This window comes from Tachysurus vachellii, chromosome 1 (assembly GCF_030014155.1).
Source record: "Tachysurus vachellii isolate PV-2020 chromosome 1, HZAU_Pvac_v1, whole genome shotgun sequence".
NCBI classification, from domain to species: Eukaryota; Metazoa; Chordata; class Actinopteri; order Siluriformes; family Bagridae; genus Tachysurus; species Tachysurus vachellii.
Window position 1 is genome coordinate 22,458,811 of NC_083460.1, and position 17,930 is coordinate 22,476,740.

Consider the following 17,930-nt stretch of genomic DNA (forward strand, 5'->3'; position numbering starts at 1 on the left):
GAGTATGTGCTCGGGTTGCATCCTAATAGAGTCTCAAATGTAGGTTTTAGCTGTAATAAATGAATCAGTATAATGAGTGGTTTCTGTTACGGAACATTATGCTGTAACTTTAGAGCTAACGTCAGGTGGAGACTAGGGATGTACCGATACCACTTTTTCTCTTCCGGTCCGATTCCGATACCAGCGTTTGCCGGTATCGGCCGATTCTTTTCTACCTTTAAAACTAAAGAATGTATACAACTCGCTTAGTTATTAAGATTTATTTGTTTCTGACAAAGAAATACAAAAATGCCCATTACTGGATGAAAAATGAAAACACAAGAAACCTTAAAAAAGTATTAATGCAGTAGCAAACAGTACTTTTAACAGTTAGTGGTATAACAATCTAAACCATATATACTGCAATTATTAAATTAAATTATTTTCTGAAGAAAAGGCAACATTTTAAAGTGAATCTTATATTAGAACTCTTGAAACACAATGCAAAATGTATTAAACAGTAAACCTTGCACCCAAATGAGCGACATGTTTAACGCGCTGAGGTAAATGGAAAGGGCGCCTGCTAAACTTGCCTGTCTGTCGCAGGCGGTTGTGCAACATATTTCCTATAAAATTTATTATATTTATTTACATTAATGTATTTAATATATAAGTGCATTTTTCTTATAAGTTTAAGCAATAGTCTATGATGTTTGCTGTTCATTAATAAACCACCACGGGCACGGGCATCGAAAGCAAATAAAAAGTGGGTGGGTCCAATATTATTGGTCTTAAAAAGTGGGTGTGTCCTGTCCCACACACATATAATGGTTCCGACGCCCATGACCACGGGTATTGGATTAGGATCGGTCACGCAACACCGATACCCGATCCACTCAAAATGCTTGGATCGGCGCCGACCTCGATCCAAAATATCGGATCGGTACATCCCTAGTGGAGACACACACAAACACACACACACACTAGTGTTAATTTCGTCACCTATTTTTAATTTAGCCTTAGTCTTGTGCCAAATGTCCTTGTTAGTTTTAGTCATATTTAGTCATTCACATATCTTTTTTTGTTAGTCAAGTTTTAGTCGACTAAAAGTCTCGTCATTTTAGTCTAGTTTTAGTCAAAAGAAAACTCAAGATATCTTAGTGTTTCACATATCTCAAACATTGGTTAAATGTCATAATTACCTGACAAAATACACTTGTTGAATGATTTTTGTTGAATGTAAATGTTAAATGTGACTGGTTTTTCATTCATTCATTCATTCATCTTCTACCGCTTATCCGAACTACCTCGGGTCACGGGGAGCCTGTGCCTATCTCAGGCGTCATCGGGCATCAAGGCAGGATACACCCTGGACGGAGTGCCAACCCATCGCAGATGACTGGTTTTCAATTTCTGAATTAGGAGACAAATGATTAACCTGTTCTGAAGAATATTTTATTTTAACCAACACAATTCAAAAGCTGGGGCCCAACAGACTCCGACTGACAACTTAAGTTACAAAGGTTTTTAAAACTGTTTTGGTTGCCTTGTGTCTCATGTTTCTGTTCAAATCAGAAATAAAATAAATATACTCAGAAAAACTGAAGAATAGGCCTACTTTACTGTGGGCCTAAAATACAACCTATTTACACTCAACCTACATTTACATACAACCTGAGAACACTCGTTTAAACAGTGCATACACTCGAATGCACTTTTTAACTTTAATGATACTGCTTTTAATCGTAATGCAAAGACCGGTCATCGGGACATAAGCTGTCATGTACAATAAAAGAGCCTGTGCAGCGACAGGAAATATAATTTAACACAAAAAGCCTGCCTAGACCAGGGGTGGACTTGCGCACAGGATTTTTCTTTGAGCGGCGTGTGGACGAATTCTTTCTACGCACACAATAAAAAGTGCGAAGCCGTGAACTAGTTCTGAATATTTTAAAGGCGTAACAGCTGATGAAAAAGCAGAGACAATTGTAGATGAAAATGAAGAGAGATTTTATCGTAGTTTTTATTTTATACAAAACATTTTCGTCTCGTCTTTTTTCGTCAACAATAATGCATGTTAATTTAGTCTTAGTCAGAGTTTTTGGACAGTGGTGCAGTCTTGTCATCGTCTCGTCTTAGCCATGAAAAAAAAGTTTGTTGACGAACATATATTGTCTTGTCTCGTCTGACGAAATTAACACTAACACACACACACAAACACAGAATAAAAGTCTTTGAGTACTTTGGATACCTAAAAAATCTCTGTGCTGGTTCCTAACAGACAACCTTTACATGCCTAAAGAATAATTTTATAAAGAGTCTGAGATCTGATCTTTCTGTTCTCTGATAAATTAGACTTTTAGTTGGGGGGAGGGGGGGTGCACTGGTGTAATTCACACTCTTACCACTAGAGGGTGATGGAATCATCTCCATCAGTGCTGATGGAAAGGCGTCCTATACAGCAGATGAGAAGCAGAATGCTACGAGACAGTATGTCTGCATTCTCAGTATTCATAAAACCTTAGGCGAGAAATACCCAGGTGACCTACTGCTTCTGCTGAGATTCTGCAGTATGGAGCCAATGCACACTGCTCTAATACAACATGACTGATGCAGAAGAGCTGGCAGAATCAAACATGGCAGAAAGCAGTGTGTCATCTCTTTTTAAACTGTACTTGAAGTATAATAAACTAAACTTTAATCAAATTTAGGAGGTACAGACTTGGAATGCAATAGGTATAGAATCAAATGCAGTTGGTACTGAATCAAATTCATTCATTAAAGAACCGAATGCAGTAGGTACTGAATCGAATGCATTCGATTCAGTACCTACTGCATTCGGTTCAGTACCTACTGCATTCGATTCAATACCTACTGTATTCGGTTCAGTACCTACTGCATTCGATTCAATACCTACTGTACTTACAATAAATTGAACTGCATGCAGCAGGTATGGAATCGAATGCAGTAGGTACTAAGGTACTGAATTAAATCACAATAGTCTGAGAGAAAATGTAACTCAAGCTTTTTTTTAGATCAGTCCATACCAGATTCATATGGTGTGTTTATCCGATATTAAAAATGTGTGTGCACTATCACGCACACACACACACACACACACACACACACACTTCTGTATTACAGTTGCTAACTTACTATCTCAATCTACTAACCCCAGGTTTTAACTCTGCCTACAACAATATAAAACAATATAAATATAAACACATTATCATGGGGACATTTGGTTCCCATAAGGTGATAAATGTAAGTATCACTCACCCCTCTCACACCCCTTCGTTTGGCATAACCTTACATGGTGCTCAAACATGCTCACAGAGAGCAAGAGAGATAGAGACGGAGAAAGAGTCAGAACTGTTGCCTAGCATAAGTGATCTCAAAAATAACACACACACACACACGCACGCGCGTACACACACATACACACACACAGCTGCTTTAAAGCCAAACGAGCATACAAGATGTTAAATAAACACACACAGATCCACACTGGTCCTTCAAATATACAAGATTTCCTTTCATTAATTAAAAATAAGTCACAGTGTGGAGAGCAAAAAACACACACACAAACACAGTGTCAAGTGAAGGTGGTGTCAGGTCTGTATGTAGTTATAGAAACTACTGGAATATATCATCTTCTAACACTGTACCGCTCTGTACTGAAGAATCATCACAGCAATACTGCACACCTAACACACACACATACTCCTCTAACCTGTAAGTGTGCTGGCTCTTGATGTCTCATATGAGTGTGTGTTTAGCAGCAGCACAGCATGAGTAGGAAGTCCAGATTTCATCATAGTAGGATGACAGGCATCTCTTCTCAGACATACAGACACATATATACAGTACACATATAATATCACACACACACATACACAGCGTCTCTAACACTTTTCAGTCCTGATTATCTTCTTCTGCTTCCGTATGCAGAAAATGTCCATTTATAATCCACTCCGAATTTCACCACACACCAGTAAGAGAGAGAGAGAGAGAGAGAAACGAGAGAGCGAGAGAAACAGAGAGAGAGAGAGAGAGAGAGAGAGAGAGAGAGAGAGAGAGAGAGAGAGAGAGAGAGAGAGAGAGAGAGGGAGAGCAGGAAAACTAACAAATAAAACATGGAGCTGCTGCTCACTGGATCAGTGTATAAACTAAGCCCTCGTTCAACCTTCCACTCCCCCCTATTTCTCTCCTTCTCTTTCTTCTCATCCTCTGTTACCACATCTCTCTCTCTCTCTCTCTCTCTCGCTCGCTCTCAGCAGGTGTAGTGTCAGTAACTACTGGTTGGAATTTTTAGCTGCTGCATAATTTTCTTTTCACACACACAGACACAGACACAGACACACACACACACACACACACACACACAAAGCAAGTAAAAAGCAGGGTGTTACTGCTGCATGTAATTAATGGCAATGTGTGTGTGTGAGTGTGTATGTGTGTGTGTGTGTGTGTGTGTGTGTGTGTGTGTGTGTTTCACAGATGAACAGCTAATGACAAAAAGCCTTTTGTCTCATACACAAGACAGGATTTAGTGTATCTACTAATAAATTAGCAATACTTAAGCTATAATTACTAAATAAATGTGACTTTAGTGATGATTTGTTCCACTACGCTTTAAAAACAGCTGAAATAAAGTTAAAATAAACATGCCCAAATCCTACTCCTAAGGAAGCTCCAAAATATATTTTTCCAAAATATATTTACGTGTTTATATAAGCTAATTTTTCCTTCATTGGGAAACATGAGCTTACATACTGCAGGTGATCTTTAAGTGATCCTGATAAGCATGGAAAGAAAGATGTAAAGTACAATGATGGAGTGAATTGTGTCACACAGGGGTTCCGAGATTACAGCTACACGTCTGAGGATACAAATCAGACTGTAGCACTGAATTTTCAAAGGAAAACACAACACAGTCTGCAGCTATGGAGGCCATCTGGAGTCTAAAGGGTTACCAAATGTGTACACACACACACAAAGCAATGAAACACTGGGTGTAATCTTAACTTCCTGCCTTAATGTCGCTCTTTAATGTACATCTGGATTCTTTGATGTATGTCTGAATTTCATTTTATGGCAAATTACACACAAACACACACACACACACACACACACACAGAGTGACAAACAAACCAAAGGCGGAAATAAAACTTAGAATATCACAGTATGGCCTGGGGATGTGTTTGGTGAATGTTTAAAATGAGACTAACCACATTGTAAGGAAGCTTCTTTATTAGCTAGGGTTAGCACATGATTTTATTGAAAGTACAAGCGTCATCACGTACACTTCCAGCAGAACATAAACGTGAGTCAGTTAGCATGCTCGTTCTGACATAAACGTGCAACATGTGTAATTTACTAACTCCCTAGTGCAGTTCCTCACATGGCACTTACATATACTGTACATTTACATCTCCAGACACTGAGAACCTGCTTAAAGCCATGTGATTAAGCGCTGTGGCCTGTGTCGTTAAAGTCCATCTATTTTAAGTGTAATTTAAACAAGTTTCTAATTACTAAATCAACGTGATCAGTTTACTTTGTATTAATATAAAACAGATTCATGATGCTGGAGGCAATTAGAACTGAGTGTAGTATTAAATTTAGGCAGCAGCACAATGTGCGCTAGAATAGTGCAGTGTTTAAAAAAAAATGTATTCAGGACTTTGAATATACAGACTGAAATCATGTCAGGTGTACAAAAATAAACGTGTTTATTTTAATCGGTTCAGTCGGTAATTAATTCCTATATAATGTATTAATTTAATTAGAATTTATTAAATTAATAGATATTTAATAACATAATATAATATTTATGTATTATTTATTAATATAATTTTAATTTATTAAAATAATAAATATTTAATAAAAATACTTTATTAAATGAATACATAAAAAAAAAATACAATCAATTAAGTAATTAAATAATTAATTAATTAATTAAGCAATTAATTGCACAGTCCTCGATTATTCGCTGAGCATAATAAAAGTAACAACAGTACCAGACTGAAGCAACTGCAGAAATAAAGTGTCACATTTCATGTGGAATGGAATGTTATGCAGAAAAATCCAGATAAATACTTATGGAGCGGTCACATATTTGAGTGCTCGTTTGTCTACAGATCTCATCGTAAATAAATCTGTTTTGGTGGCAGAGATGGTGTACATGTTCAGTAGCTTTGTTCGATGTTCGTGTGCACCTCGTGGTGGTGGAATCATACTTACTTACATCATAGAGCTTTAATTGCTCTTTGTGTAGAAAGTGATTAGTCCTGGATTGTTAGAAATAAATGTGGATTTGTGTGAATGCTGCAATTGTGCTCCAGTCAGAAAGCAATTCTCTAGTAGAGATGTAGGCAGATACGTTGGGGAAAACAGCCGCCCTTTGAGTTCCTCAGGCAAATTTGAAGAAAATATCTTGTGCTGTATATAGAGTGCTCTTGTGTTTGTATCCATTTCACCAAGAAGAAAAAAATCTGTCACATGTGCAGTACTGTAACTTTTATAGCATTCGGTTATTTTCTACTTTCATATCATCTTCTGAACAAATTTTCCTGTGACAACAATAACAGCAGCATGCGTGTTGAAAATCTCATCCAGCTAATTATTGGCACAGTCCTTCCTCCTCCATTAGTCACATTGTGGAAACGAGGAAATCTAGTAAACTCTGCACCAAGACAGCAAGTGTTTCCAACAACGCACAAACGCTTATTTATAGCAATGACGCATTGACACATCAAGCAGACACACAAACGCTCCATCTGCTGTGGACTTATCGTTGTGCGTGGGGTTCGTGTGTATTTCCGCTCTCTGAACATTGCACACTACAAAGTTACCCTATAAAAGTAATCCTACAAAAGTGGTTAGTTTGTGTGTGTGTGTGTGTGTGTGTGTGTGTGTGTGTGTGTGTGTGTGTGTAAAAACTGGATTTATTATTTAGGCCGTATACTGTGTGTCTTTGTTAAAATAACTGCAGTGCCTTAGACCCATGTTGTGTTCCATTTCCTGCCCTAGTACCTCCACAGACTATTTACCACACTTCTTCCACTTTCAGCTTTTCCCATTAGGGGTCTCCACAGCGAATCATCTGTTTCCACCTAACTCTATCCTTAGCTCCCTCTACTCTCACACCAATTACCTTCAATTCCTCTTTTAACACATCCACATATCTTCTCTTTGGCCTTCCTCTTGACCTCTTACCTGGCAGCTCCATCTCTGACATCCTTCTACCAATATAATCATCTCTCTCCTCTGTACATGTCCAAACCATCTCAATCTATCCTCTCTGACCTTGTACCCAAAACAGCCAACCTGAGCTGTCCCTCTGATGTGCTTGTTCCTAATCCTATCCATCCTTGTCACTCCTAAAGAGAACCTCAACATCCTCATCTCTGCTACCTCCAACTCTGCCTCATGTCTTTTCCTCACTGCTACAGTCTCTAACCCATACAGCAGAGCTGCTCTCAATACTATCCAGACTATTTACCACACTAACCTCTTCAAAACAATGCCCCATATTTACCATAACAAAATTCTCACCATCATTACTCCACTGTATCCCAAACCACACCCTTGATTGGCTATACAAAGCCAATTAAACATCATCGTTACTACACTGTGGACATGTCCCAAACCACTGCTCACTCACTCTGTCCTTTCAGGATTTCAGAGGACCAGACAAGAAGAATAAAAGAAAAGCTGAGACTCCCTGTGGAGGACGAGTTGAAGTGTCCTCAAGGGTTATTTATTTCTGTCTCTCTCTCTCCCTCTCCCTCTCTCTCTCTCTCTCTCTCTATCTCTATCTGTCTGCCTGTTTCTTTCTGTCCTCCGGGTCTCATTATCAGTCTCTGTCTCTTCATGCAGAAAAACACATCTTTATCTTCACCCCAGTTTAATTAAAACTCAGCATGGAAATATCTTTACACTTTTACATCTGGGACTCACACACACACACACACACACACACACACACACACACACACACACACATGCACGCACAAACAGACATGCAAGCTCAGGAGGGTACAAAGGACAACAAGGTCAGCAACTACTATACAAAAGAATCTGCTGAACTGTCAGTCTGCCATCACACACACACAAACTTGAGGTTGCCATGGAGACATGTCTGTAAGGCAAAGGTGTATAAAAGAAACAAAATTTAACACACAAGCAACAGTAACACACGCACACACACACACACACACACACACATTCAGTTGCTGCCCTTTGATTTGAATCTCCAGCAAGTTATGAGGAAGCACATTCACATTTCTGACGATTTCTTTCAAGGGAAACTTTTTAATGTTTAATCATTCATGGAATACGTCTAACCAAAATCCCTCGCCGACGCCCAGCCAAGATGAGTATATAGGCATATCAGTGGTGAAGTACGGATCTGTTATGTACAGTGGTCGTGCCACATGATGAGTTTATGGCATTTAGGTTTACTCAAATTTAACAAGCACAAAATCGACGACTGAAGCAGAGCTCACCAAAGTTCAATATACAGTTATAATAACATTACAATATACCATTTACAATAACATACAGATTCACACTTAAATTATTTTCATATTATTTTCTTGAGGTCATACCACATGATATACTGCATATTAACACTATTTAGCAGTATTATTTACAGTAAAAAAATATTTTGACATTTTAAAAGTCTTATAAATCTTTATAGATGTTTGCCCGGATGTTGCTGGTAAATGTCTTCAGATTTGCATTAATGATCAGACAATCGCACCACATGACAGTTGGACTCTCAAATTTAATGGAAAATAACTAATACACTGTAAAAATATGACAGAGACAAAACTAGTTCATTTATATGAGAGGTACCAGATACAGTATGTAAGAAAATCTCATGCATTCCAAATGACACGCATCAGTTGCTCACATGATGTGTGGCTGATATTGATAATTAGCATGACATTTATGCATAATTAAGGAGAATACAGTATGCCAGCATGGCCTATAGCAGGAGGATAGCATAAATATGTAAATGGAATCAAACTCTTAGCTAGATAGCTAACATGGTAATTATTACAGGTACAGATGTTTACAGCTGTAGGCCATTTATAAACATAAGCGAAGAACAAGATGTAACACAAGGCTGTTAATTGATGTCAATGTTTCTCTTACTCATGACTGCAGTTTGGAGGTTGCACTAAAACCTAATACTGACTCATGAAGGCCCTACTGCTGACAGACCCTCACACGTTTTCGGACTTACATTAGTGAAGATTGATAGAGTGTGGTCTGGAATGACATTACGTTAACAACATAATGCCTGATGGATTTATCTGGGTGGCAAAAGCCTGTGTGCAAATCCCTTTATATACTAATGAAATTAAAGTCCACAAGGAATACTCAGAAATAAATATCATATCCTATAAAATCATTTAATCTCCCTGTGGAGAAACTGAGATACTGAACGGGGGCTTTTTTATTTATTTGTTTGTTTGTTTGTTTTTGTTTCTACACTGTAAAGCTGCTTTGAGACAATTTGAATTGTTAAAATCACCGTACAAATAAATTGAATTAAATTGGATAACAGAGATATAGGGGAGCAGAACATAATATGTCAGGGGTCGCACCACATGATATTGTTGAGATTTTAAAACAGAATTGACCACTGAAGCAAAACAGGACTTCACCAAAGATCAATGTACAGTATAATTTATAATAACATAGATTCACAGATATAACTCAGAATTTTTAGATTATTTCTTGTGGTCATACAACATGACAGCTGTAGAGTATATGGTAATTATGTAGCACTACATAAATGTTTTGACACGTTTTAAAGCCTTATGAAGCCTACAGTATAGGCTTTTGCATGGAAGATGCTGTATAACGTTTCCATATGTGCAGCAACGGTCAGACAGTCGCACCACATGAAATTTAGGCTCTTAATAATGTGGAAAAACAACCAATAAATTTCACAATTTTAAAACAAAGTGGGTTCATATATATATATATATATATATATATATATATATATATATATATATATATATACATATATATATATATGTATATATATATATGTATGTATATATATATATATATATATATATATATATATATATATATATATATATATATATATATATATAAGTATTAGATTTGTTTCATGTCGTAGCATGCATTCGAGAGTAAATTAAGTAGATCGAAAAAAATGTCACCAACATCCAACAGGCAGCAGATCCAGCACAACCCTTTCAAACCCATCACAAAGTGCTTCTTGAAGGTAAATGAATGATGCTCCTATGTATCCTAAAGTATTTATGTATTAAATTGTGCACATGGTTGGTATTTGTAACAAAGCCAAGGAAGTCATGAGCGCAGACAGTTCAGTCATGTGGTGAGGTGTGTTTTGTAGCCTGGAGTCTGAACATGTCATGTGACTTGTTGCCTTCATTTTCACAGCAGTGAGGAAAAGCATGTTGTGTGCAGGATAAAGACTGAAAGATATGGAGCTATACTCAGGTAGAGTAAGTAACTATAAATACAGTTTTGTTTCCGCTTGAAGGGCTTCATATGACATATAGCATCACCACTATCATTCGTTAAAGAAATACTAATATGATATCTTCCCTTCTGTTTAACATAGCATGCACACAGCAAACATGACAGAGCAACAGCCAACTATTGGACCTCCATGAAGTTGGCACCCCATAAAAAGAAATAATCACCAAAACTATGCCATTCGTTTGTGCTACATTTGTGCTGATTTGTGCCGCAAAAACGAACGTTTGTGCTGGTTTGGTGTTTGAGATATTAAACATTATTTTTTTGACCGTGTGACGTCACTTTCCACCCCACATCGCCCAAATCGCTCAAAACCGGCTTAGTTTGTTTGTGCTCGATTTGTGCCGATAAAACAAACACTATCTGTTTTCCTTCCTGAGATATAACCAAAATATTTTCGGGAACTGTGATGTCACTCTCCACCCCAGTTCGTCTAAATCACACAAAACTGGTGTCATTCGTTTGTGCTCGATTTGTGCCGGTTTGTGCCGTTGAAATGAACGTCAAGTATATTTCCCCTTCTTAGAAATAACAAAAACAATTTGGAGCTGTGACGTCACTCCCCACCCCGTGCTGTCCATATCTCTCCAAACCGGTGGCGTTCGTTTGTCCTCGATTTGTGCCCGTTTGTGCCGTTAAAACTAACCTGGTATCTCCGAGCCCTTCTTAAATATAATGGGAAAAATACTTGTTTGGGACTGTTACGGAACTCTCCACCCACTATCGTCTAAATCGTTCCAAAAAGGTGCCATTCGTTTGTGCTCAATTTGTGCCCGTTCTCGCCGCTATAAACATTGAATCTTATTCCAAAGGATAATACCTTTTTTAGCGTCCCAAACAAGTATTTTTCCCATTATATTTAAGAAGGGTTCGGAGATACCAGGTTAGTTTTAACGGCACAAACGGGCACAAATCGAGCACAAACGAACTAAGCTGGTTTTGAGCGATTTGGGCGACGTGGGGTGGAAAGTGACGTCACACGGTCAAAAAAATAATGTTTAATATCTCAAACACCAAACCAGCACAAACGTTCGTTTTTGCGGCACAAATCAGCACAAATGTAGCACAAATGAATGGCATAGTTTTGGTGATTATTTCTTTTTATGTGGTGCCAACTTCACGGAGGTAACTATTTGCAATTCAGATGAAATTTGTCTATGTGAAAGCAAACATGCAATGACTAAACAACTCAAAAATAGATTCTGGATATGAACTTAGTGTGAAAACTCTTGAACATCACCTGTGTGACAGAAGTATAAACCTGGTTCACACACCTGAAGTGAACACACGCTGGCCCTGTGTTGGTGGATCTCTCGGATGAGGAGCTAGCAACTAACACACACGAATGAAAGCTCCCACTCCCTGTTTATGTTTGAATGAAAACGATCAGCGACGCAGGACGTGAGCTGTGTGAAAGTGAGCTATGAACTGTAAATTCATGTGCACTTCCTGTTCACCGATCTAATGACCATCACACTGCAGGTTTAATGATTCTCTAGTTTATGACAAGCAGTGTGTGATGTCAGGTAATAAATTAACACCTACACATCTGCACTATCGTCATAGTAGCGTTATGGCTCCACCCTTTTCTAGGCAACACCCAATATTGTGATTATGAGTCACATGTGTATACTTTAATATGCAGTCTATGCTCTAGCCTGCATAATCAAGTTGTAAAAAAGCTCGCTAAAATCTCACCTACATCCAGTCTTCCTCTATACTCTCACACACCAGGTACAGTACAGTAACGCCAAAACCAAAAATATTGGAAAACACCATGGAAAACAAACCCAACACCAAGAATTTCTCGACGTGCGCAATAAGCCCACCACATCTACAGACTGCCACAGAGGATCCAGAGACCTTCTCTAAGCTTTTCATGTATGCAGCAGCTATGTGGAAATGGACAGAGGAGTAATGGGCTCTTCAAACCCTCCCCTTGATATCATGGTAAGTCCAGCTTGCCTTCCAGCGGCTGCTGTAGACATAGACGCAGCTGGAATATGCAAGCTTTAAGATGGCAGTCCTGCAGTAGGACGGCTGGATACCAGAAAAGCACCAGACAAGCCTCCTGTCAATGGGAGGTTCACAAGAATCAGCTGGGGCCAGTCATTACTGCTGTCAAGAGCTTCAGGTACATCTACAAATGTGTGTACAAACTGTCAATCACATCATCAACCATGCCATTTTTTATTTTTACTAATTATCAAATAACACGTTAAAAAAATTATAGTTTGGTAACCTTGATTACGTGATGACCTTGAGTAGAGATCAAGGTCAACTGAAACGTCAGAAGACTATTTTTACAAATAAATCCCAACCAGCCACTAGAGGGCCTCAGAGACATTTTAGCTTCAATTTGTTCTCCTCTCTTTGAATCCACCCAAATACAGAATAAAACCACTAGTATATCTTGACAGTGCTGGACTCCTCACTCTAGTCATGTAATGTACTAAACCAACACGGAATTGATGTTGTTATTTATATTAATGCATGCTATTTATAATTCAGGGTACTAAATAAGTCACCATGATTTATAGCGTTACGCACTGTTAACCCAAGATGCTATCATCGCAGTAGCTAATAAGTAATTCTAGACATCTATTCCGAACACACAACATGTATATGTTAGGTTTGATTGACTCAACAACCACAGCGCAGTATAACAGCATATGTCAAAGTGTTTTAACGACCAATAAGATGGTTTCTGAAATGGACAGCTTGTAAAAATTCCCAGCCAGTCAACAAATGATAACACTAAGCTTCAATACCTTAACATAACTGTTATGTCATTAACTTACTGTGACCTTCTGCATTACAGACTGCTATAGTGTAAATTACATAAGCCATACCAAGCAAACTGTTTAAATAGGAGCAGTTAAGGGTGAATATGAGCCGCGAACACAATGTCCTTATTAGGAACGGAAACACAGAACGCATCAACATGCTTTTACTTCTCTACACACACATGCACACACACACACACACACCACACAGACCATTTTTAAGAGTTGTGACTATGTTTAAACTGTAGAATAAGCACTGCATTGAGGTGTGTGTGTGTGTGTGTGTGTGTGTGTGTGTGTCCAGCCACTACATACCTTGAGTATAGCCACCTGCCACTAACTGCAGCTGAGCCGAGTACACACATGTGCATCCAGTAATCAAAGACATAGATAGGCATACAGTCGGTCTAATTGCATACAATTGCATAGTCTCACTCTTTCACACCTACTGCACACACATACACACACACACACACACACATACACACATAGCCTCACTTGTGTGGAAAGATGTATGTATTAACAAACAAAAAGTTCATCATGCATACAGGGTCATCACCTTGTAAGGGTATTTCATCCCTCCCCAGATGTAAAACACTCCCACATACAGTACATTTATACTCCTTTAAAAAGTGCGTTCTCAGTTAAATATTTACCACAAATGTGCTTGTTATGATACTTACGATAATTACAATGAGCAAATGTGTTCATTCGGGTTTCTATGTTTAAACGTTTTCACAGGAAACACTGAAAAAACAGCAGGATCAAGAAGCACATGATCTTTATTAGTACCTAGAATAATAAAGCTTATTAGACCCCACAGTTACGAACCAGCATTATAATTAGTGTTCTGGACTCTCTCTCTATCTGTCTATCTCACCCTCACTCTAAAGTCCCACAGATTATCAGCGATCTTAACTCTTTTTGCCCTCTATTACTGCCACATCCACCCTTATATGGATGTGTGTATGATACCATACGGTTACCCTACAGATGGCTGGTCTGTTGATGATGGTCTTACTTGGACAGCCTAATGATTACATTCTCAGTCTCATTTATTATTCAGTGGATAACTTCACTGGATAGTGAAAAACTTGGATACTATAGACTTAAGCTTAAAAGGCTTTAATCATCATGCTATAATACTATATACCATTCTTTAGATCATGCATAATTGCACCACCTGGAGTCACCCAGAAGACGAATAGTTCCCTTTTAAATCCGGTTCCTTTATAGGTATCCTTTATTTTGTGAAGCTCCTTTATGCCAGTGTTCATTGTTAAAAGAGCTATATAAATAAAACCAAACTGAATTGAACACACACACACAGATTCATTTCCATAAAGGCCTTGCTAGCTCCCTGGAGAATGCATAGTGCTCTGTCTGCACTATCTCTGTTTAACCATGCAGATCAGCTGCTCTGAGATTACTGAGGTCCATTTGGGCTTCACTCTGTTTTATTGAGATTCTTTTCTTCTCCCTGAAGAAAACTTGATGGTGGTCATATGTGATAACATACAAAATGACCCACGATAAGCACAATCTTCACAGGAAAGGCTACAGTTGTAAGCATTATAAAACAAAAACAGTACTGAACAATATTTTCCTCTTAGTAGTCAGTTTAAAATGACTACTGGTGAATGGTGAATCTACAAAAGACAATATATAATATATTATGATATAATAATATAATATAATATTATACACATCTGTCCAAAGTGCACAGCAATAGGATTTGGTTATGGGACATTATTATATGTTGAGATTTATTGTACAGAAGTATATTGTTTTGATTGAATAATCAGAAGATAATATTGAACTGAATTTGGCCTTTATGGCCGTTGTGGACACAATTCCTAATTTCATGCTGCTTAAGACATTAAGAAAGGGAATTTCTGTCTAATGTTTTTGTGTAAGCTTTAGAAAACTCTGCTCAGACGAATAGAGGAGTGTTTATTTGTGAGAAATCGGTAAAGTACTGTACAGGAAACACTTCCTAAATGCTTACTGGTCCACAAAAATAATATATACTTTAAAGCAGGAAATGGAAATAAAAAGCTACTTGAAACTACGGGCTTGGGTGCAGTAACTCCAGAGGAAATGAGTGTAAAGTTTCCGAGTTCCTTAAAAAAGATTCTAGGTTCCTTAAAGGGTTCCTGTTGTGGAAAAAAGGACAGAACCATCTGGTATTCTTTTGTATTTCTTTGGGAGACCTTTTTGATAACTGTTATACTTTGAAGAACAACAATTCTACAAAAATGAAGCCTTAACAACTATATCATCAGGAGCATAGACCACATAGAAGATATTTGCCCATACATAGTCAGTCATTTTGCTAAATATACAACACAATGTTTCTCTTTAAATCACATCCCCTGGATGTTATAGAAACTACCTAAGCTGTGTTTATGCAAATTAGGTGTTTATTAAAGTCCCCACTGCGATATGAAAACCAGCCATGTTTCTGTGTGTTTAAATTATGTCCTCTGTAATGATCTATACGATCACAGGAAGAAGGGTCCCTAAAAAGAATGCGTGGGAAAACTGTCCCGTGTGTCTGTGTGTCTGTCTCCTGCAGCTGCTGTGATGAGGATGTTAATTATCCATTAATTATCCAGTGATTAAAAAAACTGCACATATCCGCCTATAATATGAACATCCATTAATGAGCCATAAAACACTAAGTTTGCATTGTGTGTGTGTGTGTGTGAGAGAGAGAGAGAAAGAGAGAGAGAGAATTCTGCACGTCAGTTGGATTGATGTGTGTATGGGTGTGTGTGTGTGTGTGTGTGTGTGTGTGTGTGTGTGTGTGTGTGTGTGTGTGTGTGTGTGTGTGCACAAACGCACCTTGTTTCCTGCTAATACCAAAAAGCAAGATATGAAGTGAGACAAAAAATGAGATATACACACACATACACTCACAGAGAAACCCATGGGAAGCTCAGGTTCTCTGTAATTAAACTCGCTCTGCTCCCTTGGAGCTGCACTGAGGGAACAGGAAGCAACATAAAAGAAGATAATGGAATGATGAGCACACACACACACAAGACTCCATATTGCAGTCCTCACTGTGTACATAATGTCTCTGCATATCAGAGGCTGCACAGTCCACACAGAGGTTGACTAGAGCAGGTTGTGATTCAATTCACATCCATCTGACAAAGAAGAATCTATAACATTAATCCAATATTCTTGCATGAATCATAATTATCAATGTCCCTGCTTTTGTTCCTCTCATGCAGCTAGATATAAATTGATAAGATTGAAGCATTTTTAATATTTTTGGGTCAAACTTCATATTACCTGGATATAACACAAGACGTTACAAATACCCCTGTGTATTTATAATCTCCAAAAAAAAACTACACGTTATGTAAATATTAATGCATATCAACTTCATTTCTGACTTGTGTAAACCAGACGATTTACATGTCGCTCAGCTTTCTTATATGTACAGGGGGGTGTAATTATTTTTGTAATTATTACAAGTATCATCATTTCCTTGCTGATTGTGTGATTGTAGCTCATTCAATTCAATTGGATTTAATTCCATTTCATTTGTAGACCTCTTTTAATAATAAAGCAGCTTTACAGAAATCCAGTTATAGGTTTAGATTTTTCCCTAATGAACGGCGATGATAACCTTGAGAAAGGAACCTTCAGAGGAACCAGAGTCAACACGAAAACCCTCCTCATCTGGAAGGCAACAGAACTGATTCTGAGTCATTATGTATTCATAGCTGTACATCGTATACAGAGTCAAGTCGAGTCATTTTTTTGATTTCATTATTTTAGTAGCTTTAAATCTACAGCACAGGGTGAAGTTACCCACTGAATACAGAATGAGGCTCGATCATAAAGTGCTCTCTGTAAATGCAATCTTTAGGCTATCATAAGTCAGACTGTCTCTCGGGAATCTGTGTGGAAACCGTCTCCTTAATTTATAGAGGTTACGCATAATATATACAGTATGTGCAGCTACTGTATTACGTATTTGTCTAGGTTAGTATATAAATATACATAAAATTCTGCCTCGACTCATCAGCATTAATGTGAGGCTATAATCACATAACATCTATAGGCACAGCAGGGGGTAAATTAACACATATACAATGCAGCTGATAACATACTTGTCAAATAACATGCTTAAATTTGTGCTATCACTACATAATGTGAATGGATCAGGCCTTGAGATTCTCTCATGTCATGTACTGTGTAGTTCAGTTCTATCTGTAAGGAAGAGCATGTAGGATATTCAGATAAAAAAAGGTAAAGTCTGCATGAAGCTTGGTATGTACATGTAGATTATAGTAAGTAGTATTTCTAGACCATGTCTATTTAATTCAATGTAATTCCAACGGTTTGTTGATTTAAGGATTAAGGGGTTAGCACATTAACCTGTTAGTAGGACATTCCAGGTTGCTAGAATGTTGCTTGGTGGTTTATATGATATTTCAGGAAGTTACTAGTGTGTTGCTTAGTGGTTGTTATTATTTTCCAGAAGGTTGCTAGGGTGTTGATATGAAATTCCAGGAGGTTGCTAGGATGTTGTTATGATATTCCAGAAGGTTGCTGGAGTGTTGCCTGGTGGTTTCTATGATATAC

The 17,930-nt window shown here is 37.9% G+C and overlaps 1 protein-coding gene across 3 annotated transcripts in view; it reads right to left on the reverse strand.

Moving 5' to 3' along the window:
* The window catches only part of nav2a (neuron navigator 2a), a 79,299-nt gene that overhangs the window by 48,807 nt on the left and 12,562 nt on the right, over nucleotides 1-17,930 (reverse strand). Inside the window, exon 1 of one of the 3 annotated variants that reach the window (XM_060877308.1) lies at nucleotides 11,814-11,928. The exons of the other annotated variants lie outside the window; for them this stretch is intronic. The gene's annotated coding sequence lies outside the window, so the exon portion shown is untranslated. Of the gene's footprint in view, nucleotides 1-11,813; nucleotides 11,929-17,930 lie in introns of those variants that run through there. 3 annotated transcript variants of the gene reach the window in all.